At 35.8% G+C, this 27,136-nt stretch overlaps 1 protein-coding gene and 2 long non-coding RNA genes across 13 annotated transcripts in view; 1 reads left to right on the forward strand and 2 right to left on the reverse strand.

Moving 5' to 3' along the window:
- Positions 1-27,136, reverse strand: part of SPAG16 (sperm associated antigen 16) — a 911,935-nt gene that overhangs the window by 648,219 nt on the left and 236,580 nt on the right. The gene's annotated exons all lie outside the window — the stretch shown is intronic.
- Positions 4,033-27,136, forward strand: part of LOC144305923 (uncharacterized) — a 33,469-nt gene continuing 10,365 nt past the window's right edge. The window contains exons 1-2 of the long non-coding RNA XR_013372952.1: positions 4,033-4,833; positions 5,053-5,229. This is a non-coding gene — a long non-coding RNA (uncharacterized LOC144305923). The remainder of the gene's footprint in view (positions 4,834-5,052; positions 5,230-27,136) is intronic.
- The window catches only part of LOC144305928 (uncharacterized), an 81,078-nt gene continuing 70,078 nt past the window's right edge, over positions 16,137-27,136 (reverse strand). The window contains exon 3 of the long non-coding RNA XR_013372957.1: positions 16,137-19,274. This is a non-coding gene — a long non-coding RNA (uncharacterized LOC144305928). The remainder of the gene's footprint in view (positions 19,275-27,136) is intronic.

Genomic DNA, 27,136 nt, shown 5'->3' on the forward strand with positions numbered 1-27,136 from the left:
AATTTATTTACTACAAAATAATTCAATGTCATAATTGAGATCAGTGAACTAATTTCTGAATCTTGTAAGCAAAAATATAAGTAAACAGGCATTAAAAACTATATAGATCCTGGAATGCTAATATAAGCTCCATATTTTCTAAGGAAGTAGTTAGCTTCTTTAGTTAATAGTTGAATTAAAAAATGTTCACAAATTTAAATTTAGATAATCCTGCTATAAAATCATTGTTATGTTAATCTATATGCTTTGACAAGTATGATTCCATAATATACTAAGTTAGTATTATTTTGGGGCTCATATTTTTTCCTTTTAGATCAAAGTGCCACACGTGAGGACACACAACTGTTATATTGAGCTCTGTATTCCACCTCCTATCCTCTGAACTTCCTATGAAGTTATACCAAGGCTATCTTACTCAGTAGACCACCATGTACGCAGGTGCCGTCTATGGGGGGAAAAGATGACACAGAACTTATAATTTAGTACAACACTAGTTCAGTACTAATTATGACACACGATAGAATATAAGAGAAATCCACAGTAGTTAAGGGATTGCAAGTGACATACGGTCCTGCTTGGTAGAGGTTCTTCACATGGTTGTGGAGATGGTTGTAATGGAGCAAGAGGAGCAATAAATTAAAATTAGCCTACATGATTCAGTGGTCTCAAAGTTTTACAATCAAGTAATAACTTCCTCTTGCCTACCAGGCCTTTCTTCTTTCAATATCTAGATGAATGCTACTCATCGAATGGAATCATCTCTAGTGAAGTCTTTCTTTTTGACTTATCAAATCCCATATAGAAAATTAATCATTTCCTCTTTCCTCAAAGTTTTGCCTATTGTTTTAGTAATTTCAGTGTATCATTTTAGTTGTCTTCCTCCTTTATGTTACCATGAACTCTTAGAGCATCATGTTGCTTTATTTTTAGTGACTAAAAAGGAAAGGAAATAAGTAATTGACAGTTGAAAGAATAAGAAGGAATGAACTAAATAATGAACAAATGAACTAAATAATGAAAAATGAACTAAATAATGAACAAATGAACTAAATAATTAAACAGTCCTGAGATCTCAAATAGACATACAGGCAGAAACAGCATGTCAATGAAACAGTCTGTATAATAAATCTGCCCATACTATGAATACTTTAAACCTCACAAGTCACATACCTTTGTCTGTAGGCTGAAGTCAAGCTATCATACTACAAAACAATATGAAAGCTTCTCAGCATCACTGACACAATTCTTTCCTCCAGTCCTTCAATCACCAAAGTCCATTTCTCTTATCTTATAGTCCAGAAATATCACCATTAAAACTTAACAGCATTTTTAGAAGTTCACTACTTTGTCTACACAGTTCTAGTCAAAGAGAAAGAATATAGGCCTTAGCACTGCCTCCAAATTGCCATGCACTGAATTGCTTAATAGACCAATGAACAAGACCGTGCTCTTTTAACACCAGTCTGAAATTACACCTCTCAGTGTTATCACAGCCAAGTTTACATAAATTTGTGAATATTGACTTATGGTTTAATTGTAAGATCAAGCTTTCTCTGCAACTAGGTTTCCAGCTTTTTTGTATGAGGTCAGGAAAATCCTGGCTGTCCTCCAGGATACAAATATTTCCAGTTTTACAAAAGCATCATGACACAATTTAGTGCCTGTACTAAATGGGGGTCCTGATTACTCCCAGGAGTCTAGTAAAGCACAAAGCAAATTCTAGCTTTTTGTGAATCCTCTCTGCACCTTTTAATACAGCTGGTCCTTTGCAATTTTTATGCACAGAAGCAGTTCAGTCTCTTTACTATCTTAATGAACTCTATGAAGAGTCACAATGCCCATCTATATAGTCATTATTCAAAGCAGTGTACAATTTCACCAAAGAAAAGGTATGTACCAGATTTAGAAAACTGGTTAAGGAGATATAAGTGCCTAATGCCTGATCATAGCACATTGCGCAGCAATTCATCCATTTTGCATATCATTATGATTTATAGAACAGCACAATCTGTGTTTTACTTATAATCTTTATCTTCTACTTCTTGACATGATTGCTTTGCAAAGTTTACATATCATAACTAGTCTTAATTCATTTTTGTGTGTGTGAGATTACATTTCTTCAAACGGTTTGAGTCACTTTGAATGTTGCTAGTAGGAATTTTTAAACAAATTCTTCCTATAGAAGTATTAAATCTGTTGCTTACCTCAACAATAAGGAAACTGGATTGACCCAACCAAGGTACTTGTTTTATTTTCTCATTCATTTTTTTATTCACTCATTTATTCAAAGTGTGTCTACTGAACACGTCATATGTGTCATACACTATATTAGGTGCTGAAAATAAAGATATAACAAACAGTGCACCTAAGAGAAAGAGAAAGGGTGAGGCAAATGTACCTATATTATAGTGTTCTAAGTGCTATGACAGACGTAAGGCAATAACTTTATCAGAGGAAGTAACACACAAGCTAAAGGATTTGAGGGAATTAGAAAGGAGTATTAAATGTTAGCACAGTTGAAAGAGCATAGGTTTTGGTGTCAAAAACTTTTAAGACAAACTCAGTAAGTCACAACTGCAGACCTTGTCCTTTCAATAGCCTTATCTACAAGGGCAATGGAATGACTGGTCAGATGGCAGCACCACAAATCACAGGAGTCACTTTCTCAGAGCCACTGCTACCAAGGATTATCAATGTTACTAACTCACAGTTGTGCTACAGTATCTAGCCAAGTAACTAACAATATTTAGGGAATAAACCTGGGAGTATAAGGGGAACTCAAAATACATTCCAGAAGATTCCTATGCAGGATGCCAAAAAAAAGAGGTATAACAATTGACCATGTTCTTTGGAAACCAACACAAGGAGACAATGATGATTGGTGGCACAATTTAGTGCCTGTAGTCAAATGTGGACTGAGTACGATTTGCACTTACTACGCCTCGTCATAGAGCAGTAGGCCAGTCTGGTGACAGTCTGCTTTCAGACTCATTCCTTACCCCTCTATTTTGCACAAGGTTTCAGGGGCCTGATATGAAAGCTACTCTTCCCAGGGTCCCCTATCCGCTGACTCTCGCCTGGCTTCAGTCAAGGGAAAGTCCTTGCTAATTGGAAATGGGAGGGTGACAGGGAATGACCAGGATATTTCTTTCCCAACTACTCTACCATTAAGTCTCTAGCAGGTGTTGTGTCTCTGGCATGGCTTTAGTGCCAAACCTCAGGTACAGCTTCCTTCTTTCAGGTGTGTAGGACCTTCTGGACTCAGGAATGTCACTCACTCACTTTGTTCGTCCAGCCTGGCAGCTAGTCTGTCACTGCTTTTTCATTTGCCTCATTGTCTCATTTACTTTCTCAGTGTTTCCATCACTCATAAAATCACTGCCTTACATGAAATTCTCTCTTCTATGTTTTAAGTACTTTGTTTCTGTTTTCAAGGACTAACTGATATTGAGAACAAAGTCAAATCCTCAATTACACCATTTCTGAAGTAGTAATGGTAAATTTTATGAGTCTGTTTCTTATAGCATGCCTCCATGTGGGCTAGGACATAATATGAAAACACCATTCAATAAAAGTAATTCTATAGTTTTACCAGAAGCAAAATGATCTCAGACACCTAGCTTTAACACTTGTTAAAAAGTGACAATAAAATAAAGAATATCTAGAAAAATGGATAAAACTACAAACTATTCAGAAACCTCCAAAATATGTTTTCCTATACAATAAAGTTTTAAACGAGCACTAAAGAGCAGAGTATGTTTTCCCCGGCACTGCCTTACTCCTCAAGAGCCAGCTGACCTGGAGGTAACGTAGGTAAATGAATGGACTACCTAGGACATGATCCCTGCTCTCAAGGAGCCTACATTCAAGCAGGGAAATGAGGTGATAAAGAGGTAATAAAGAAACAAATAAATAAGAATGGTATTTAGAGTAAACAATAGAGGAAACTAAAACACAGCAATGGAATAGAGTGATGACAAGAGAGGTTGCTATAGTGATAGTAGAATGTCAGATTGGATGCTAAAGAGGGGACATGAAGCAGAGAACTGAACGATGAGAGAGAGAGATGACTTTATGAAAATCCAGAGTGAATACTACCAGCAAAGCAACAACAAGTGCCAAGGTTCAAATTGGAACAATCTGCACTGTTCTGGGAACAAAAGAGCCAAACTTACTTATTTTTTTTTTTAAGATTTTATTTATTCATGAGAGACAGAGAGAGAGAGAGAGAGAGAGAGGCAGAGACACAGGCAGAGGGAGAAGTAGGCTCCCTGTAAGGAGCCTGATGCAGAACTCGATCCCGGGACGCCAATCATACCCTGGGCAGAAGGCAGGCGCTAAACTACTGAGCCACCCAGGGATCCCCCAAACTTACTTATAAACCAGAAACTTGTACTCACTAGTTTCTCAAATGGCAAAACGTTCAGAAACGAGTGCAAAAAACAAAACCAAAAATGAACCCTCTTGAAATTGTACTCAAGTGGCAATAAATGCATTTTTTAAAAATGGAGTATATAATACGAACAATATTAATTCCCAGAAAGCATTCTATGATTGATTGCAAACATACTCCTAGCTAACTATATTCAAGGACTTGCTACTTTACTTGAGCACTTTTTTTTTTTTAATTTTTATTTATTTATGATAGTCACAGAGAGAGAGAGAGAGAGGCAGAGACACAGGCAGAGGGAGAAGCAGGCTCCATGCACCGGGAGCCCGACGTGGGATTCGATCCCGGGTCTCCAGGATCGCGCCCTGGGCCAAAGGCAGGCGCCAAACCGCTGCGCCACCCAGGGATCCCACTTGAGCACTTTTTATGATTCATTGACAACTGTGAGTGTTTCAAATGTACTAATTCATTTAATTGTCACAACAAACTTGTAAGCATTATTATTATTATTATTATCTTCATTTAGAGCTAAAAAACTAAGACAGGGTTTAATTAACTTGTCCATAATCATGCAGCTGGGAAGAATGGGATAGGGCTTTGGACCCATCTGGCAAACAAAATACCTTCTTAAGCCATATAGTGTAGCTCCCTCTTCTCCACAGGTTGCCTTTCCAGGGTTTCAGTTATCCACTGGCAGCTGAAGCCCAGAAGAAGACGATCCTCCTTCTGACATATCCTCGGGTCAGGAGTAGCTTAATGCAATGTCACAATACCTGCATCCTTTACCTCACTTCATCCTGTCATGTAGGCATTTGAGCATCTCACATCATCACAAGAAGGTGAGTACAGTATTTTGAGAAGGACACGTTCACATGACTTTCATTACAGTATATTGTAACAGTTGTTCCATTTTATTAGTTACTGTTGTTAGTCTTGTACTATCCCTAATTTATAAATTAAACTTTATCAAAGGCACGTATTTTATAAGAAAAAATACATTATATGTACTGGGTTCAGTACCATCTGTGGCTTCAGCCATCCAATGGGGGTCTTGGCACATATCTGTTGCAGATAAGAGGGGGCTATTATATCAAGGTATTGTGGTCAGATGTGTCAGGGACTTGATTCAGACAAACCTGGATTCAAATCCCAGCTCTGTCACTTGGCAATTTGTGTTCTAACATAACAGTGCCAAAGGAGGACATAATTTTTATCATCGCAATTAACTATACCCCTACCTATATTTTTCGGTCTTTCAAGGCACTAGAAAGGAAACTTCAACAAAATTTTTATTTTTTATCACTTCCTGAAGCATCAGCATCTAGCACTGCCTTAGCCTAAGTTCTTCTTTTTAGAAGAATGTTAGAGATATATTCTTAGAGAACAGAAGACGTATATTCCATATAATTTTTGAAGATGCTTTTTAAAAATTCTGCTTGCTTCTAGAGTTACACGGGAGATTAATGTGTCTCCTAAATGGGATTTCTTGTTATTTTATTTTTTTTAATGATGATAAATAGCCTGAATTATTCTTCAACTATTGATATTCTCCTTTTAAAGGAAAAAATTACCATAATATAATTTGTTCAAGTACAAACATTTGTAATTTAGAATACTGATAATCAAAACCCAGAAAGCAGATATATTTCCTCTTGTAAATTCTACAAGGTTTTCAGACATATTAAAAAAATTAAAGATACAGAAAAATCATTTTTCTTAAATTGGTGTAAATATTATACCATGTTTTATATAATTACTAATTCAGCCTCATGTAATTAATCTAATAAACTACCTTTTAATTTTATTAATTTATTACATTGTTAAATATGTACAATAAAGGATTAATCTAATAAATTTAACTTTCAATTTAATTAATTTATTACATTGTTAAATATGTACAATAAAGGAATAGTACTGTATAATGTTCTAGTAGGAAGACTGATAAATGCCTAAGTTTCACCTTTGAGAGTATATTTACTATTACAGAATCTGGATTATTGAGAGACAGGTTAAGATTGGAAGAGGGGCAGATTTATTGATGTTTATTCTAGTATGTCTTGTTATGACTACATCTTTTTATGACTTTTGCTTTTAAATATTATTAAGTTGTGCATTAGTATAGCTTTGAAAAGTGTCTAAACTACTACTAGTTAATATTTATTACTAGAACAGTCTGCCTCTTCATCCATTTAAATTATTATTTATCAAAGTAGATCAAATAAATGCACATTGCCATAGAAGAAAGACTAGTTTAATTGCTCGGTAGAAAGCTACCATTTCTTTAGATTTAGACCGTGGAACAAAGAGCCTGATATAAAATGGGCATGTCATATAAAAGTAGAATACTAATAAGAAACCCTGACTACACCAGATAAGCCTAAAGGTAAATGTTTCATGAATATTTTCCAGAGTCATCTAATATGTTACTTGTCTATTTTTATTTTATCTGTTTCAAGGGAAGTATAAACACTCACAGTTCAGGCAAAACCATAAAATTTTACTTTCAATTTAGTGACAGTATAGTGAAAAAATTTCATATACATGAGAAACCAGGAGGCATTTCATCTTTTTTTCTCTAAAAAAAATGTAAGTGGCAGGTTTAACACAATAAAAAACACCTATTTGGTTTTTGTCCTAGCTTCCTGTTACACAGTCCCTAAAACTCTTGGAATCTCCAGAGTAATGTGTGTCTTTTGTATGCTAACGAGATGACTGGTGTCTGGGGGCCCCTAGATAGACTTAGGATGAATGCTGGTTACCAGAAAGACCAAGGCATGATTGGGGATTAGAACATTTAGTCTTACTTAGATCTCTTGGGAGAGGCAAAGGGGCTAGAGACTGAGTTAATTACTAATGGCCAATGAATTAATGAATTGTGCCTATATAATAAAAACTCCTTAAAAACCTCTAACTGATTGGGTTCAGAGAGCTTCTGGATGGATGAACATATCAAGGCAGTGGAAGGGAGGCACACCTGAAGTGGATGTGGAAGCTCCATGGGTCTTCCCCACATACTGTGCCCCATTCATCTCTTCCATTTAGCTGCTCTTGAATTGTGTCCTTTATAATATATATCATAATAGTAAGTAATAGCAATAGTAAGTAAAGCACTTTCTTGAGTTCTGAGAGTTGTTCTAACAAATTATCAAATCTGAAGAGGAAATTCTAAGAACCCCTTGAATTTACATCCAATTGGTCAGAACTACAAGTGGCAATATGGGACTTATGACTGGCATCTGAGTGGGGGCAGTCTTGTGAGACTCAGACCTTATCCTGTGGGGTCAGCGCTATCTCTGGGTACTTAGGGTCAAAACAGAGTTGAATTTAGGACAACCAGAGTGTCCAGAGTTGGAGAACTGGTTACTGGTATGAAAAACAACGACAAAAACAAAACAAAACAAAACAAAACAAAACCACGTTTGGTGTCAGAAATGTTCTAAGCAAGAACAGCTTAGATGGGTTTATGCCTTAAATATCAACAAAGTAGCAATAAAACTGATTTTACATGAATAATCAATTCATAGAGGAAACAAATTCAGCATTTACCTTTCCATGACAACTTCCACACACTTAGATTCATCAGTCACAGGGTACAGAAACTCTGAATACAAAATATTAACATCTAGCAAATACAAGATATGAAAATCTTGTATTTTCATGAAAATGGTTTAATTTTTTAAAGATTTTTTTTGAGCAATTTAAACTCAAAATTAAGAGGAGGTGCAGAGATTTTCCTATACGCCCTGTCCCCTAATGTACATAGCCTTCTCCAATCTCCCACCAGAGTGCCACATTTGTTGCAATTGATAAACCTACATTGAGACATCATAATCAATGGTCAATCATCAACTAAGTCTATAGTTTACATTACAGTTCACTCTTGGTGTTGTACATTCTATGCCTTTGGACAAATATATGTATACACCTTTAGATACTGCCCTAAAAATCCTATGTGCTCCATGTATTCATCTCTTTCCCAATCCTGCTTCCCAAACTCAGGCAACCACTGATTTTTTTTACTCTTCCCATAGTTCTGCATGATCTATAATGTCTTCATAGTTGGAATCATATCGTACATAGCCTTTTCAGATTGGCTTCTTTCACTTAACAATACACATTTAAGGTTCCTCCGGGTCTTTTCATGGCTTGATAGTACTTTTATTAATCCATTAATAATTAATCTGCTAATCTATTCACCCTACTGAAGGATATCTGAGTTGCTTCCAAGTTTTGGTAGTTATGAATAAAGCTGCTATAAACATCCATGTGTAGTGTAGGTTTTTATGTGGACATATGTTTTCAATTCCTTTTGGTAAATACCAAGAGGCACTGATTTGAATTTTCAAAGGGGTAAAAAAGAGAAAGATTTACAGATTCTTGATCAAAAAATTGAAGGCTTCATTTTCCTTCACATTCACTCCACACATGCCTGACTAACACATGGCATTAAACAAATAATTCCAATGGAATTATCAACAGTTAAAGGTATGGAACTGCATTTCTTTTCTTAAATGTTGCTTTAAACTTATACTTCTTTAAAAATGCAAATTAAAAAACCCCTAAAAACAAAATCCCCAGTGAAAATACTAACTTGTTCATAAAAAGTAACTTTTCTTCTACCATAGTAACAGAAATGGAATTGCTGAGTTGGCATATTCCATGGATTCTATTTAATGTGATCAAGAAAGTCCTGACTAATATGGTGACAATTTAATAAAGGTGATGTTCTCTGGGGGCCTTGGCGCTGAACACAGGTTGGAAGAGAATCACAATTTCTGATTATTTCAGATTTAGTATAGAAAAATCTTCTATTGTTCAAGTATATCGTTGAGTTAGGATGTTTGAGACATTTTGCATTTGAAGACAAGCCCTGGAAAGGGGCATGAGATAGTGAGTCTCTAGTAACCCCAAAGTAGAACTCCACTGGCTATGATTGCTCTTCCAGTGGTTCTGGGACTTCATCATGAAATAAGATATAGGAGATCTAACTAAAAATGCAGAGACCTGGATCTCTCTGAGTCTTAATGAATAGGAAGCCTGGGGTTTAGGACTTCGAATATGCATTTTTAGCAACTCCCCAGATAATTTTATCAGGAGATCGATCTGTAGACATACGTTGAAAACAAATATATCCAATTTTTCTCTCCAAGCAGTCTCTCAAAGACTGAAAAAAGACCCACCATTGATATACAATTCTAGTACTTTAACTCTTCAGAATCCCCTACAATCTATCCTAAATTATCTTTTCAAATAGACCTCACTGTTCTGTACACAATGAATCCTCTCTGGTCATATTCATAGTCCCTCAGTCTCCTGGATCATTTTTATTTACTTTATTATCTCTCTCTATCAACTTTCTTGAAAGTCACATCCATCAATATGTTTCCATGCCTGCTGATACTGAATGATTTTCTATGCCCATTAAAAATCATCCATCTATCATAAAGTTTTTCAAACTAGTCAAAGAGTAGCCTTTTCTAATAACAAAACACATTCTTTCTAAAAATAGATTGACATTATATATAATATTTTGCTTTATTTATGAAGAATATTATTTGCCTCATTTTTTATCTTTACATAGGGTGATGTAGTTGCCAAAATAGATAGTAAACTCTAAGGGTATATGATCCTATAGGGTCTTTCTGTAACTTCAATGACTTAAATATACAAATAAAGCTCTTCTTGAAATATTAGAATATTGCTAGTTAGTAAAAATATACCTTATGAATCAAATACACCAATACACACATATATGACACATGAACATTTATATTTTAAATGGATCAAGTTAACTCATTTTATTATTATTAAAGTTAACTCATAATTATCCCCAAATGTCCTCAGTCTTATTTCTCCTGATTATAATTACTTTCATTTTAATATGTGTGTTTCTTTATGATAGAAAATGTCATAGTATTCTATTTTCTCTACGGGTTCTAATCCCATAAACGGAAGTATTTTGTATATGAATATTTTCACTCCCAAGAACATTAATACATGTAGAAGATAAATGATAATATATTTTATAGTACTGAGAAAATTAGAATTTATGCTACAAATGATAATATATTTTATAGTACTGAGAAAATTAGAATTTATGCTAAAAATGTAATAATTAAAATTAGATGATATAATCATTCCAAATTGATAATTAAATTTTAAATATTGGTTATGTCAGCAACTAGAAATCTAAGGATAATTAAGCCCACTTCAACTATATTCATTGATCTCTCTCCCAAACTTTATAAATGCATAGGATCATAAAATATTTATAGTAAAATTTTTAAAAATAACACTATTATTATAATATTTCCACTGGAAATCTATGATCATTCATGGTCAGAACTCACTGATTCACAAACGAAGATCAATTTAATATTGATCATTAATTCATTTTTTTAGAATAACTAATGAAATCTAAAATCTTTTTACTATCAAAATTGCAACTTTGGGGGGGGCGGGGCAAGGTGGCGGAGGAGTAGGGTCCCCAAGTCACCTGTCCCCACCAACTTACCCAGATAACTTTCAAATCATCCTGAAAACCTACAAATTCGGCCTGAGATTTAAAGAGAGAACAGCTGGAACTCTACGGAGAGAAGAGCTCGTGCTTCTAACAAGGTGGGAGGATGGAAAAATAATAAATAAATAAATAAATAAATAAATAAATAAATAAATAAATAATCCAGTGGGGGAGGGGCCGTGGGGAGCTGCGCTGAGGCCGCGCAGCGAGAGGCCCCAGGACAGGAGAGCCCGGGCTGGGGGAGCGGGAACTTTAACAATCGTCCCGGACAGAAAGGAGCTGCAGGGAACTCGGGCAGGATCCCAGGAGGGGCGGTGGAGCCCCAGGCTCCCGGGGTCATGGACAGAGGAGGTGCCCGGGGGGGAGAGCGCGCCACACTCCGCGGGCCCAGCTCCCGGCAGGGCTGCAGCGCACCTGGTGGGCGGGAGCAGCTGGGCGGCGGCTCCCGGAGGGGCTGCGTGGTCCTGGAGCCCAGGATCCTGCTCTCCCCCGGGGCTGGCAGAGGCCGGGAGGGCACAGGACAGCGAGGACGCTCCTGCCTCTGGGCGCCCCCCAGCTGTGCAGGTCAGCGCCCCCTGCCCCCCGAGCATCCAGGCCCCTGCGGACTGGGAGCTGCGTGGTGCGGGCGGGGCTGACTCCAGGGCTGGAGGGCTGGCCGCCGCCTGGGGTTGTTCCTCCTGGTGTTACCCTGTGCCTGGGACTGAGCGGCCACCAGGTAACAGGGTCCTCACAGGATAAACAGCTCCCACTGAGCTGGGTACCTGGTGGGGGGTGGGGCAGCGCCCCAGGAGAACACACTTGAGAATCAGCACAGCAGTCCCTCCCCCAGAGACCAGCTGGAAGGACAGGGGAAGAGCAAGTTCTGGACCCAGCAGCACTGGAAAGCTCCAGGGGAAGTCTAGGGATTTACAGTATATAGAACCAGAGGTTACTCCTCCTTGTTTTTTGTTTACTTTTTGTTTTTTCTTTTTTTCTGTTTTTTTTTTTTTCTATTTGTTTTCTTCCTTTTTCCAGTACAACTTGTTTTTAGCCACTCTGCACTGAGCAAAATAATTAGAAAGAACTCACCACAAAAGAATCAGAAACAGTACTCTCTGCCACAGAGTTACAGAATTTGGATTACAATTCAATGTCAGAAAGCCAATTCAGAAACACAATTATAAAGCTCCTGGTGGCTCTAGAAAAAAAGCATAAAGGATTCAAGAGACTTCATGACTGCAGAATTTAGATCTAATCAAGCCAAAATTAAAAATCAATTAAATGAGATGCAATCCAAATTGGAGATCCTACCGCCAAGGGTTAATGAGGTAGAAGAAAATGTGAGTGACATAGAAGACAAGTTGATGGCAAGGAAGAAAGCTGAGGAAAAAAGAGAAAAATAATTAAAAGATCATGAGGAAAAGTTAACAGAAATAAATGACAGCCTCAGAAGGAAAAATCTACATTTAATTGGGATTCCAGAGGGCGCTGAGAGGGCCAGAAGGCCAGAAAGCATATTTGAACCATAGCTAAGAACTTCCCTAACTTGGGAGGGAAACAGGCATTCATATCCAGGAGATATATTCCCCCCTAAAAATCAATAAAAACCGTTCAACACCCCGACATTTAATAGTGAAACTTGCAAATTCCAAAGATAAAGAGAAGATCTTTAAAGCAGCAAGAGACAAGAGATTCCTAACTTATATGGGGAGAAGTATTAGATTAACAGCAGACCTCTCCACAGAGACCTGGCAGGCCAGAAAGGGCTGGCAGGATATATTCAGGGTCCTAAATGAGAAGAACATGCAGCCAAGAATACTCTATCCAGAAAGGCTCTCATTCAGAATAGAAGGAGAGATAAAGAGCTTCCAAGATAGGCAGAAACTGAAAGAATATGTGACCACCAAACTAGCTCTGCAAGAAATATAAGGGGGACTCTGTAAAAGAAAGATGAACTCCAAAGAAACAATCCACAAAAACAGGGACTGAATAGGTATTATGATGACACTAAATTCATATCTTTCAATAGTAACTCTGAACATGAATGGGCTTAATGACCCCATCAAAAGGCGCAGGGTTTCAGGCTGGATAAAAAAGGAGGACCCATCTATTTGCTGTCTACAAGAGACTCATTTTAGACCTAAGGATACCTACAGCCTGAAAATAAAAGGTTGGAGAACCAATAACCATTCAAATTGTCCTCAAAAGAAAGCAGGGGTAGGAATCATCATATCAGATAAAGTCTATCTCAAAGACTGTAGTAAGAGATGAAGAGGGACACTATATCATAGTTAAAGGATTTATCCAACAAGAGGACCTAACAATAATTAATATTTATGCCCCTAATGTGGGAGCTGCAAAGTATATCAATCAATTAATAACCAAAGTAAAGACATACTTAGATAATAATACACTTATACTGGGATACTTCAATATGGCACTTTCTGCAAATGACAGATTTTCTAAGCACATCATCTCCAAAGAAACAAGAGCATTAAGTGATACACTGGACCAGATGGATTTCACAGATATTTACAGAACTTTACATCCAAATGCAACTGAATACACATTCTTCTCAAGTGCACACAGAACCTCCTCCAGAATAGACCACATACTGGGTTACAAATCAGGTCTCAACCAATACCAAAAGATTGGGATTATCTCCTGCTTATTTTCAGACCATAATGCATTGAAACTAGAACTCAATCACAAGAAGAAATTTGGAAGAAACTCAAACACGTGGAGATTAAAGACCATCCTGCTAAAAGATGAAAGGGTCAACAAGAAATTAGAGAAGAATTAAAAAGATTCATGGAAACTAATGAGAATGAAGATACAACATTCAAAATCTTTGGGATACAGCAAAAGCAGTCCTGAGAGGGAAATACATCGCAATACAAGCATCCCTCAAAAAACTTGAAAAAACTCAAATACAAAAGCTAACCATGCACCTAAAGGAACTGGAGAAAGAACAGCAAATAAAACCTACACCTAGCAGAAGAAGAGAGGTAATAAAGATTCAAGCAGAACTAAATGAAATAGAGACCAGAAGAACTGTGGAACAGATAAGCAAAACCAGGAATTGGTTTTTTGAAAGAATTAATAAGATTGATAAACCATTAGCCAGCTTTATTAAAAACAAAAGAGAAAAGACTCAAATTAATAAAATCGTGAATAAAAAAGGAGAGATCACCACCAATACCAAGGAAAAACAAATGATTTTAAAAACATATTATGAACAGCTATACACCAATAAATTAGGCAATCTAGAAAAAATGGATGCATTTCTGGAAAACCACAAACTACCAAAACTGGAACAGGAAGAAATAGAAAACCTGAACAGGCCAATAACCAGGGAAGAAACTGAAGCAGTCATCGAAAACCTCCCAAGACACAAAAGTCCAGGGCCAGATGGCTTCCCAGGGGAATTCTATCAAATGTTTAAAAAAGAAACAATACCTATTCTACTAAAGCTGTTCCGAAAGATAGAAAGGGAGGGAATACTTCCAAACTCGTTCTATGAGGCCAGCATCACCTTAATTCCAAAACCAAAGACCCCACCAAAAAGGAGAATTATAGACCAATATCCCTGATGAACACAGATGCAAAAATTCTCAACAAGATAACTAGCCAATTGGATCGAACAGTACATTAAGATTATTCAGCATGACCAAGTGGGATTGATTCCCGGGATGCAAAGATGGTCCAACACTCGTAAAGCAATCAGTGTGATAGATCATATCAACAAGAGAAAAAACAAGAAGCACATGAGAAAATGCTCCAAATCACTTGCCATCAGGGAAATACAAATCAAAACCACATGAGATACCACCTCACACCAGTGAGAATGGGGAAAATTAACAAGACAGGAAACAGCAAATGTTGGAGAGGATGTCGAGAAAGGGGAACCCTCTTGCACTGTTGGTGGGAATGGGAACTGGTGCAACCACTCTGGAAAACTGTGTGGAGGTTCTTCAAAGAGTTAAAAATAGACCTGACCTATGACCCAGCAATTGCACTGCTGGGGATTTACCCCAAAGACACAGATGCAGTAAAATGGCAGGACAACCTGCACCCCAATGTTTATAGCAGCAATGTCCACAATAGCCAGAGTGGAAGGAGCCTCCGTGTCCATCGAAAGATGAATGGATAAAGAAGCTGTGGTCTATGTATACAATGGAATACTCCTCAGCCATTAGAAACGACAAATACCCACCATTTTGCTTCAACGTGGATGGAACTCGAGGGTATTATGCTGAGTGAAGTAAGCCCATCAGAGAAGGACAAACATTGTATGGTCTCATTAATTTGGGGAATATAAAAAATAGGGAAAGGGAATAAAGGGGAAAGGAGAGAAAATGAGTGGGAAATATCAGTGAGGGAGTCAGAACATGAGAGATTCCTAACTCTGGGAAAACAAACAAGGGGTAGTGGAAAGGGAGGCAGGTGGGGGTGGGGGTGACTGGGTGACGGGCACTGAGGGGGGCACTTGACAGGATGAGCACTGGGTGTTATGCTATATGTTGGCAAAATGAACTCCAATAAAAAAATAATTATAAAAAATAATAAAAGATTAAAATTGGTACAGTACAAAAAAATTGCAACTTTTCGTCAAATTATATTTCAATAAAGTTAGCTAAACAAGCTTTACTAGCTTTTCCTATAACATTAGAGGTAAATTGGGGCAGCCCGGGTGGCTCAGCAGTTAGCGCCGTCTTCAGCCCAGGGTGTGAACCCGGAGACCCGGGATAAAGTCCCACGTCAGGCTCCCTGCATGGAGCCTGCTTCTCCCTCTGCCTGTGTCTCTGCCTCTCTCTCTCTGTCTCTCATGAATAAATAAAAAAAATTTTAAATATTAGAGGTAAATAATAACATTAGTTTGCAATTTTTAAAAAAAGATAAATCAAACTTGGTGTAAATCAACAGAGAGTGACATTTTTAAATTGTCCAAATAGTTAAGAAGGGGTTTACAGAGTCCCTTGAAGGACTACATATGTTTGAATGGAAAAACCCTGGTTGTCTCAATTTCATAGGCAGTGGAATTTATCTGTAAGGTCTAATAGTCCTGTCATAAGCAAGAGTAAAATAAAATAAAATTATATCATATTAAGTATACTAAAATATATGACATATTTAATTAAATATAATTTATACATTCATATAATCTAATTTTATATATATTATCTCATTATATAAAACATAATTATATGTGACAATAAAAGTGCAAACACTACTTTAATCAACATAGTATATGTTTCAGATCTAACTTCTCTCATCTTTACTAATCATTGCCTAAAATTTAAACATTCATGACTTATGGTGAAACTGACTTACATTTTGCTTTACTGTTGTAATACCCAATTAAACTCTTGCTAGAGAAAGACAAAGAAGTCTAGGGAGAAAATTTAGCCATGAAACGAAAATAAGAGAGACAAATCATGAACTGTCTAGCCACCCAATCCAGTCAGCTTCACTCTCCCTCTTTCTTTTTCTCTCTCCCTTTAAACTGAACTCTTTGTGAAGGCAAAGAACACAGAAATCTTCGTAGAAAATGGGATAGCTGGCATATTCCACAAACTCTAAATCATAGTGATGTGTTTAAAGCACAGGGTTGATGGTGAAATGTTAAAAGGATGGAAAAGAAGAGCTTTAAAGACAGGATGAAAAAGAAGAGCTTTCCATGTCCCTTGCTAAGGAGAGTAGCATTATGAGAACTATGAATTCAAGTAAGAAGTATAAATTCATGACATCCTACTCAAAATAAGATGCAGTCTCAGGCATGCCAAAACAAAGGCAAATACTTTCCATTTTATTTGGGTATATATATGCAGCAAGGAGGGGGGTGGTTAATGTTCTAATCATACTAGACAGGTAAAACCAATTTGCTAATAAATGATCTGAAATAATTATGAGTGCTATGAAAGAAACGCAGGACCAGTGAATGATGAGTCAGGGAAAGCATGGTGGAAGGTAGGAGCAGCTTATGGAGATTTGATGGTTGGAAAGGGCTTCTTGACCTAAAATATGAATGCTGATAGGGACCCCAAAATATGATGATCCGGAGGAGGAGTATTCTAGGTAGAAGGAATGGTAAGGCAGCAGGCACACAATGGAACCCTGATGGCATGGGGATTATGGTTATATGAATAATTAAGCTTCAATCAGTAACTAAAGTGAGTACTATTCCATAAAAGTAATTTATTTTTTCTATATTTTCACGGCAAAATCTTACTGAATTAATCAAACTTGGGAGCTATCACCTAGAACTTGATAGGCTCTCTTGTAGTGAGGGTAAGGGAATGATTAGTGTCCACAAGGAAAGCTTTGAGGCTATAAAAGACCACCAAAGGGCTGAGGTAGGCTGGACTGAGACCTTTCAAAGCTCCAGCACTCACTGATGGCCTGAGAGTTCATAGCTAGTAATTAAACTGTTTTCTATTAAACTGTTTTCTATTGTTTCTATAAGTGGAGGCCCCTTCCAGCTAGATCTTACTGGGGCTGCCTGCAGAATGCATATCAGGCATCAGTAATGAAACTAAACTTGTATGTACTATACAGAGGGCAGTTATGTTTAGACTGCTCTCAGCATTAACTATCCTTTCTAATAGCATCCAGATTCCTTACTGGAATGGTCTTTTCCCCACTGGATCCAGCGTGGTCTGGGGGGCCAGATACCCATTAGATAAGAGGCTAGCTCTGCACTGTTGTAATCCTGAAAGGCTTTCGGGCTACAATGCCCTGAACAGATTGTTCATGTTGTGGTTTGCTCTTCCTAGACCCCAAGGATTAACTGTTCCTTCTTTCTCCTGGTACTGCTTCTTCTGCTTCAATAAACTTTTGAAATCTTTCAGTAAATTCGTGTTTAAATTAGCCAGAGTACCCTACATGCAGAGAAAGGGTACTATCTGAAGTCTGTTGACTCAGAATGAACTAGATATCCGTCTTAATATTTAATGTGCCTGGATGGAAAAAAAAAATCATGTAGGGGGCTTTTAGAACTGACAGGCTTGGGACCCAGCTGTGAAATTCGGATTCAGTAGTTTAGGCTGGAGCCCAGGAATCTGTGTGTTTAATAAACATCCTCAGGATTCTGAAGCAGATCACATTTTGAGAAAAAAATATGCAAGACTATCTTCTGGCTTCCCCCTACTGTCACCTTCCTTCCATGATTTACTGCTAATATTTGAGGTGACAACTTGTTAAGGTGCCTAAGGGTAGCTATTATCGTTGTATTAGTTGCTGTGTTTGTCTCCCACCTCTGTGTTAAGAAAGTTAATGGAATGTTTCCATTTAAAAGACCTCCTGCAGAGTAGCAGACTCCACAGGGAAAGAAAAGTAAATAAGAAATAGTTAACTGTGCCAACACATTAATTTATCCTATAATCTGCTTAATTATGCAGTAAAATTAGACAGAACAATTTACTGGAGGATATTTCTTTCCACACACAGAGAATCGGGGAGTTTACATATTCCTTCAGTGTCTTATAAAGAGCTCTAAAAATGGTATTAAAGAATGTGAGTTTGAATCCTCACTCTGCCACTTACGGCTTGTATGGCTTTGAATATGCATTAACCAGGTTAATCTCAGATTTCCTCAAAGGCAAATCTAATTTCACAGGAACTAATTTCACAGAGTTATGGTAATAATTATAGAAAGTAACAATCACGTTGTAAACCATATAACAATATATATTCCAGTATCTAGTTATATTCTAGCTATACTCTAATTCTATTACTCTTTAATGTGTAAAAGCAGCTATTTACACAATTCAAACTATTTTCTAATGTTAAGTAGTAATAAATCATTTAGCTAAACTTATTCCTTTCTTGTATTTAAGTTACTAGAGTATCATGTCTACACTTGCAAAATAAAGTTTATTTTAAAGATAGTTTCAATGAGCAAAATCTCAAAAATCCTAGTATGCCACTCACTCCTAATAACAATTTTGGTATTCTTATTGGTGGATTTTTTCTCACCTAGCAAATCATGAGGATTGTAACTGTATTATCTTACAAGAAGAGCTATGCCATAGGTGTTCAAAAAAGTTCTCTTTGCTCTAAGCATAAATTATGCATGGAGATCGCAATATTAAGCAATCTTCATATCTTAATGCACCCATAATGTCTTATAAAAGCATAATAATGAAGTTTCATAGATAAAAGAAAAGTAAATCTTTTCAAAATATAATGTCAAATTTATATAATGACTTATCTAGGACTCTTCCTTTGTGACCAACTCAATAAATAGATTGCATACTGTGATTTCAACATACAGGCACAATGTTTTCAAGGAAAATAACAGGGCTGTTGTGATGAGTATTCATTCTCTGATGCCTCCAGAGGATTGATGACAGAAAGGACCAGACATGTCCAATAGGCCAGCCACTAAAGGTTGAATTGAGAAGAATTTTAAGTCAATTGCCTCCACTCTTTCTGTTTCAGATTGATGAAGCCTATTGATTCCCATCATTGATTGTCTTCTAGTTTAGGGTAAAATGGAAAAGGAAGAGATATTCCATATATCTTATTATGATCTTTGTATCCCTTGCACTGAAATTTGTTATAAAAATCCAGATGTTACAAGAACTTAATGCTTTGCGGGGCATTAAAAATTCTAGTGAATAGTGAGAATTTTACATTAGCAAACCAGACCTAGTTTTTTTTGTTTTGTTTTGTTTTGTTTTAATTCCAGTATCCATATTCTCTCCATCTCATAGATCCCTTGGCCAACAAGCTTTCAATGAGTAAACTTGTTTTGGAGACACTATTTCCCATACCCGCCAATCAGAATATTCTTTCAACAAAACACAAGAATGGGATTTTAAAGTGGGTTGCTATCTTGTTTTCAAACCTGAAGGATCTCTTGCTCCTTGACCCACTGTGAAAAAAGAGATTGAAAGGTGAGGATCGCTGTAACTCAGAGTAGCTTTTTAGAACCTTGAGCTGAGTACTTGCATTCTTTGTTTATACTAAGCAATCCTCTCCCACCCTATTCAAATTCCTCCCCCCCTTTAGGGAAAGGAATAGCAAAAACTATTCATACATCCACCAGATATTATTGAGCATCTATTATGTATCAAACACTAGGGAACATTAGTGAAAATAAAAAGGAAAAAAATTCTGGCCTTCATAAAAAATGTATTCAAGAAGAGAGGCAGAGAATAAAAACCTAAAGAGAAATAGGAAAAGTAGGTGAGAAGTACCAGAGGATATTTATAATATTTGACATGAAAGGTGTCATTGAGAAGCTGTCATATGGATAAGACCTAAAGCAGGCAAAGGAAAAATATCATATAGATATTTGAAGGAAGATTATTCTAGGCAGCAGAATGGCAATTTGCAAAGGCTCTAATGAAGAAATTACCTGGTCTATTCAAAGCAAGTCAAGACCAGTGCCTGGGGTAGAGTAAGTTAGGAGGAGATTATCAGGAGATGATGTCAGAGAATAACAAGGCTCCATAACATGTAAGATTTTGTTGATTATTAAGGATCTCAACTTTTGTTCTAAGTAAAATAAAGAGCCAAGGGGTTTTGTGAGCAGAAGGGTAATGATGTGACTATATTTTAATGGGATCGCTCTAGCTATTGTTTTGAGAACATACCTGGCGGGGGTTGAAGAGAAACAAAGGCATAAACAGAGAGACAAGTTTGGAATCTATTATCATGATCTAGGCTTGAACTATAAGTGAAGATGGAGAAGAATGGTCAGATACTGGATATAATATGAAGGAAAACCAATAGGTTTCCCTAATAGAATATTCAGTATGAAAGGAAGAGAAGATTCAAGAATGAGTCTAAGATTTTTGAATCAAGTACCTGGAAGAATGGAGTTAGGAAACTAACTGAAATAGTAAAGTAGGTACAGAGAGTTCTATCTGCCATATTGAATTGAAATGCCTTTTAGATATCTGAGTGATGATGTAAAGTAAGAAGTTGGAATCATGAGGAGGTGTCTTGGCTGAAGACAATCATCTAGAAATCAATGTTAAGAGTGGAAATAATTCTAAGTGGGGAAAAAAAGAAAAATTCCAATAGAGCAAATTTTTTAGATGTTTATAAACCTTATATACAAAATATATTAATCTTGATATTTCCCCTCTGAACAATTATTGAAATACCTACCAGTTAATTAATATGCTTGTTAATTAAGAAAAATAAAGGCAAATAGCATATCTAAACTAAAAATGAGACATAACAGTTCAGGTGAAAAAACTTACCAATATTTTCAAGCCCTCATTGTATTTTTGCTGTAGGTATTTAATATGTATGAATGTATAATGTACATGCACGGACACAATTTTGAGATCAATAAACAAATACAATTTTGTGTGTGTGTATATATATATATATATATATATATATATATTATATACAATTTCATTGTTTTCAGTGTTCTACCTATACAAAATATCGACTATGGAGAACATTATAGAAAGCAGTATTAAAAATGGGCAACTTTCTGTGAACTAAAGGAGGGAAGCTTCCTTTTAAATGCAAAAAAAAAGGAAGAAAAAAGATAATCCCTGTTTCAGCTGTAAAAGGGTAAAATGGTAAGAATATGAAACAAAAGATCTCTGTATATTTCTAAAATAAAACCTAGTGTTTCATTTATATACTTGCATAGGTTACAACATATCATTACCTAGTGTAATAATAGAATATATGTAAATTACAAAACTGTGTTTCATAGTGGAAATTAGATTTCTCGTGGGAATTCTTTTAGTAGTTTACATAGCAAACTTCCTGAAAAATGGGGTAGTTAATGGTGTAGCTATCTGTGAAATAAATAAAATAGAAGACATAAGTCATAGTATTATTAACTGAACACTCCATTTAAGCCAAACAAAGCCATAAAAACGGACTGAAATCTTTTACACTGTATCTAACATAGCTTATCAAGATATTTAAGCTTTTTTTGTTCTTCAATGTAGTAATCATTACATTATTTTTCCAGGAGTATAGCATTAGAACAGATTACTTAATATAAAATCATATAGTAAAAAACATGCTATTGATAAATACTCATTCATTTTCATCTTAATGTCCTTGACTATTTTATCCCAACCAAAAAGACACTTAATAGTAAAATGTTTAAGAATGTTGTGACTAAAATAGGAAAAAAAGAAGCCAAAACAAACCAGATAATACATTTTGAAATATAAGTGGTAGGAATATTTAAATAAAACTGGTCATCATTATAACACCAAGATATGACAGAGGAACTAGCAAGAATTCCAGCCACGAGCCTCAGACAACCATGACCCAACCTGACTAAACATTAACTGGGGACTGCTTTCTCTGTGACTTTGGTAATTACATTGAATAGACTGAATAGGCAAAGTAAATTTTGTTTAAAGGATTGGAACCTATAAAAATACACATGCCCACATATCTCCAGAATACAACCATTACCACTATCATTAAAAGCCAAATTAAAGAGCAACGTTCAATTTTCTTAGGATAGTCTGAGAGAAAATGATTGATTTGCACTTTTTAATGATTTCAGTTTGGACTGAAAAGGAAATGATGGGGGTGGGATTCGATGGAAAAATGTCCTTAGAGGGGACGTTAGGACGTCCTAAGTGGACTTAGGGCCCTAAGTGATAGACAGGTAACATAACCTGAATTTGTCTGGAGGACTTGGAAAGATGTTTGGTGAGATATGGAAGTCAAGAGATTGCCACTGAGGAGTCCAAGAGAGGGACTGCCTAATCACTCTGGTGTGTGAGAAAACTAAGCCAGCAACTAAAGAATGTAGTATCCATAATAAATTTAAAAAGTCACACATAGGTAAATAGAGAAGGATGTATTAAAAACATCCAGGGAAGAAAGCAAAAGCCTTGAACACTAAAATGACAACAGTGGCACAGAAGAATTGGCACATACAAAATTTATGAATATAGAGTCAGAGGTTACTATTTCTCTAAAGTGAATTTAGTCAAAAGCAAGAGAAAGTTTTAGGATGGTAAATATAAACCACTGTTCAAGTAATTTAGAACAAATGTAGAAAATCAAGCTGATAGCTACAAAAAGGCTCCTGGGAGGCTTCTAAGGGTCTGGGGTTTTTCTGGCTTTAATTTTCAGAATGGATGAATTCACTGAATAATGTTCATGCTCTTACTTGATTTTTGCTGTAGCCAAGCCTCTGAGATCAATGAATAACCAGTTTTATTATCACTTCTGCAAAATGGCAAAACACATAACTCTTTTAAAGAACTGTTCTTTTAAAAAGCTGTCTTTTATTTACTAGCGGATGTTTTCTCTTTAAATGCACAATATCTTAGTTATGAAGCCCATCTCCTTACTTCCCTATCACACACAAACACAAACACACACACACACACACACACACACACAGAAAACAAAATTAGAAAGAGTTAATGGGCATAGATTTGAATCTGGTGTCAAGAATTAGTAGAGATAACTTCTCACTGAAAAAATCATAAAGGACCATAGTTACATTTAGTACTTTAAAAAATATTAAAATGGATTGGGGTCTGGAAAGTACAAAATTAAACAACGATGAAAGGTGCTTATTAGCCTTAATGGAAGGGAAATTACTTAAATGACTTCATGAAATTGGAGGAAGTTGCACTTGATAAATTTCTTCCGAGAAAAGTGTAAGTGTTCCTTGCAATTCATGAGCAAAAGAAAACAAAGACCTCTTGGTCAGAACACCAACTGTATCTTAGATGGACTTTAAAATTCATGTGAGTGTACACCATTTACTAATAGAGCAGATGACTCACAGTGGACAGAGGAATGGGCTTCAAACCAGTAGACTCAGCTGTGTGTTCTAGCTCTGCCCTTACTAGCTAAGTCAATTTGAATAATTACTTTGTCAGGTATAAAATGACAATAATATTATCTAATAGCACTCTCTATTTTATAAAAAAGTAGATGATTAAATTAGACCATGCATGAGAAAATTCTGATGTGTTCTAACACAGATGCTGAATGGACTGAATCTTTCCAAATTTCACAGGTGCAAGTGCAGAGAATCTACCAATATTAATCTAGAAAGTTAACTCATATGCCTAATTCATTACTTAAGCACTGAGAAAAATATGGCTCAAGGGTTTTTTGTTGTTGTTTTATAGAAGATTTTCATAAAAAAGAAGTAAACAAATATTTAACTAGTATAGTACATGTAGTTATATTAAAATTTCAATAATCAAATATGTTTTTAAAAAAGAAGAAAAAAGCTATAATAATATGCTCATGGCCATTTTTCTTCCCGGAGAATATTCTGTCCTTCTTTACCAAAACCTTCTCTTGCCTTTATGTTTGTCTGCTGATTCCCATCATATTCTCTGGATTAATTGATTCACCATTGTCTCTGTTCCAATGAAGACAGTAGGGCTACAAGGCAGATGAAGCTTTGTCTCTTACTGGGGATATGGATGACTCCAAGGACTAGGAATGTGTTTATTTCTAAACAGACTAGGGATCATGACTTGTAGGAGGTCCAGTTACAAGTTAATAACCAGAACTAGGTGGACATTCAGTAATAGGCCAACTAAGAAGACACTTAGAAGAATACCCATGGCCACATTATCTATAATTAGTAAAAATTTGGAAATAATATTCAAAAAGCATATGAAAAAGTACTCAAATCATTTATCAGGGAAGTGTCAAAACATAATGAGATATCAACATACACCAATAAAATAGCTATAATGAAGAGGACTGACGATATCAATTTTTGGCAAAGATGAGAAGTAACTAGAATTCTAATACATTATTTTGAGATTATTGGAAAACAGTTTAGTAATATCTACTATACTTGAACATATATTTCCCCTATGATCCAGCATATTTTCATCAAAAGACATATAAATGTTCATGGCAGTGTTATTCAAAATAACCAAAAACTTTTTTAAAACCATGAATGGCTTTCTACAGAATTGTGATACATTTATATAATGGAATGCTACACACAACTAAAAAATAATTAATTACTAAATACTCATGCAACAACATGGAAAAATCTCAGAAATACTATGTTTAAGTGAAAGAGACCAGGCACCACAGGGACACTACTCAATTGCTTCTTTTAAAGTTCATAAAGGCAAAACTAATTTATCTTTATTGAAATCATAATAGTATTTACTGCTGGAGGATACATGAAGAAAACTTCTGAATAGTATCAATGTTCTATATTCCTGTTGAAAGTTGTGTTTATGTGAGTGAACACATGTGTATACCAAGCTGCATACTTAATATCTATGTACTTTACTATATGTAAATATATATTAATTTAAAAGAGTCCTTGTCTTTTCTAAATATATTCCAAAATATTTATAGATGAAATAATGTGTCTTCTATCTGCTTCGAAATTATCTAATGTGTGGGAATAGTTGAGTGAGCATATTTGAAGCAAAATCTGCCATTTTTTACTAACTCTTGGTACATGAAGTTCTGTATATTATCTTTCCATTATCATTTATATTTGAAATATTTCACCAACCAATAAATAAAAACTCTGGGACACCTGGGTGGCTCAGGTGGTTAAGCATCTGCCTTCAGCTCAGGTCATGATCCTGGGGTCCTGGGATCAAGCCCTGTGTTGGGCTCCCTGCTTGTTGGAGAGTTGGCTCGTCCCATCTCTAGTCCTACCCTGACTTGCTCAGTCACTCTCTCTCAAATAGATAAAATTTTTAAAAATAAATAAGCTATATAATAATAACTACATGATAGTTAGCTAGATGGATTAATAGATTTGAAGGTGAGAAAGTGAATACAATGTATACAGAAAATTCTTTGTGGAGTTTTGCAATGAAGAGAAGTGGAAAATGAGATGTAGATAGAAGAGAATGTAAGATTAAAAGAATACTGTGTGCATATTATAAACTTAGGGATTTTTTTACTTAAAGCCAATGGACAGAAGTTGAAGAACTATAATCAGAGAAGCCATATAATTAAAATTTTAAGATCCCTGTGTAATAGAGAATTCTTAGAAGAAAAAAATGACAGAGGAAAGAAATAAGGAACAAAGTAATAAATGATATAGATCTATAATATGGCAGTAGAAAGAAATTTGTAACAAAATGGACTGATGTGAAGATATGGAAGAAATGTATCTACATATTATGGTAATTTATTGGATGAAAGTAAAAAAAGAAATGGGACATCTATTTCCATCATTCATTCATTCAACATCTATAAATGCCAAGAATTATGAGGGACTCCAAAGAGCGTAGCAAATAAAGTAGATAAAATCTCTCCCTCATGAAGCTTCAGTGCATGGAAGAGAAATCAATAATTTTCAAACGAAAAAAATGAACGAGTAAATAAGTTCTGTAAAGCAAAACAAAACAGGAACCTATTATGGAGAATGAATGGAAAGGCCAATTTAAATAGATTGGGTAGAAAATGCCTCCCTAAAATATAACATTTAAGCTGACATAGAAAGAATATCAACATACATCAATAAACACCAAAATACCCCCAGTCTTTGTAAGGTGACAAATGGACAATATAGAAAGAGAAAGGAAAGATGTTAACATATGAGAAATAAAGCCAGTATAATGAAATGAATGATAACAGAAAGAATGGAAATGCAGTGAAAGAGGTAGCCCAGAGAGTGCAGAATCAAAGAAAATAGTTTGAATTTTATTCTAAGTACAATGGGATACCAATGAATCATTTTAAGAATTGACTTCATATTATCCATTTATTTGTTTTAAATAGTTAACTTGATGTCTCCTCATTTCACACACAAACACACTAAAACAAAATGGCTAAACAAGAAGTGGTTCTAGAAGGATAGACTACTAAAGCACGAAAAGGAAAGTTTTTGTAAGCCTCTTGTAAGAAAATATTGGAGAATATTTTTGTTGTGTTTGGGTTGAGGAACTCCTTCAAGGATAAAAATTATAACTTATACAGGAAACCATTAATAAATTTAGTTTTATTAAAAAACACATGACTACTCATCAAAACACAGCAAAATCAAAGGAATATTGAAAAAGAAAACCAATGCTGGGGGCATCACAATGCCAATTTCAAGCTGTATTACAAAGCTGTGATCTTCAAGGCAGTACAGTACCCGCACAAAAATAGACATATAGATTAATGGAATAGAACAGAGAACCCAGAAACAGACCCTCGACTCTATGGTCAACTAAATTTCGACAAAGCAGGAAAGACTATCCACTGGAAAAAGGACCTTCTCCTCAATAAATGGTGTTGGGAAAACTGGACAGCCATGTGCAGAAGAATGATACTGGACCATCCTCTTACAC

The sequence above is a fragment of the Canis aureus genome, chromosome 36 (assembly GCF_053574225.1).
Source record: "Canis aureus isolate CA01 chromosome 36, VMU_Caureus_v.1.0, whole genome shotgun sequence".
Taxonomy (NCBI): domain Eukaryota; kingdom Metazoa; phylum Chordata; class Mammalia; order Carnivora; family Canidae; genus Canis; species Canis aureus.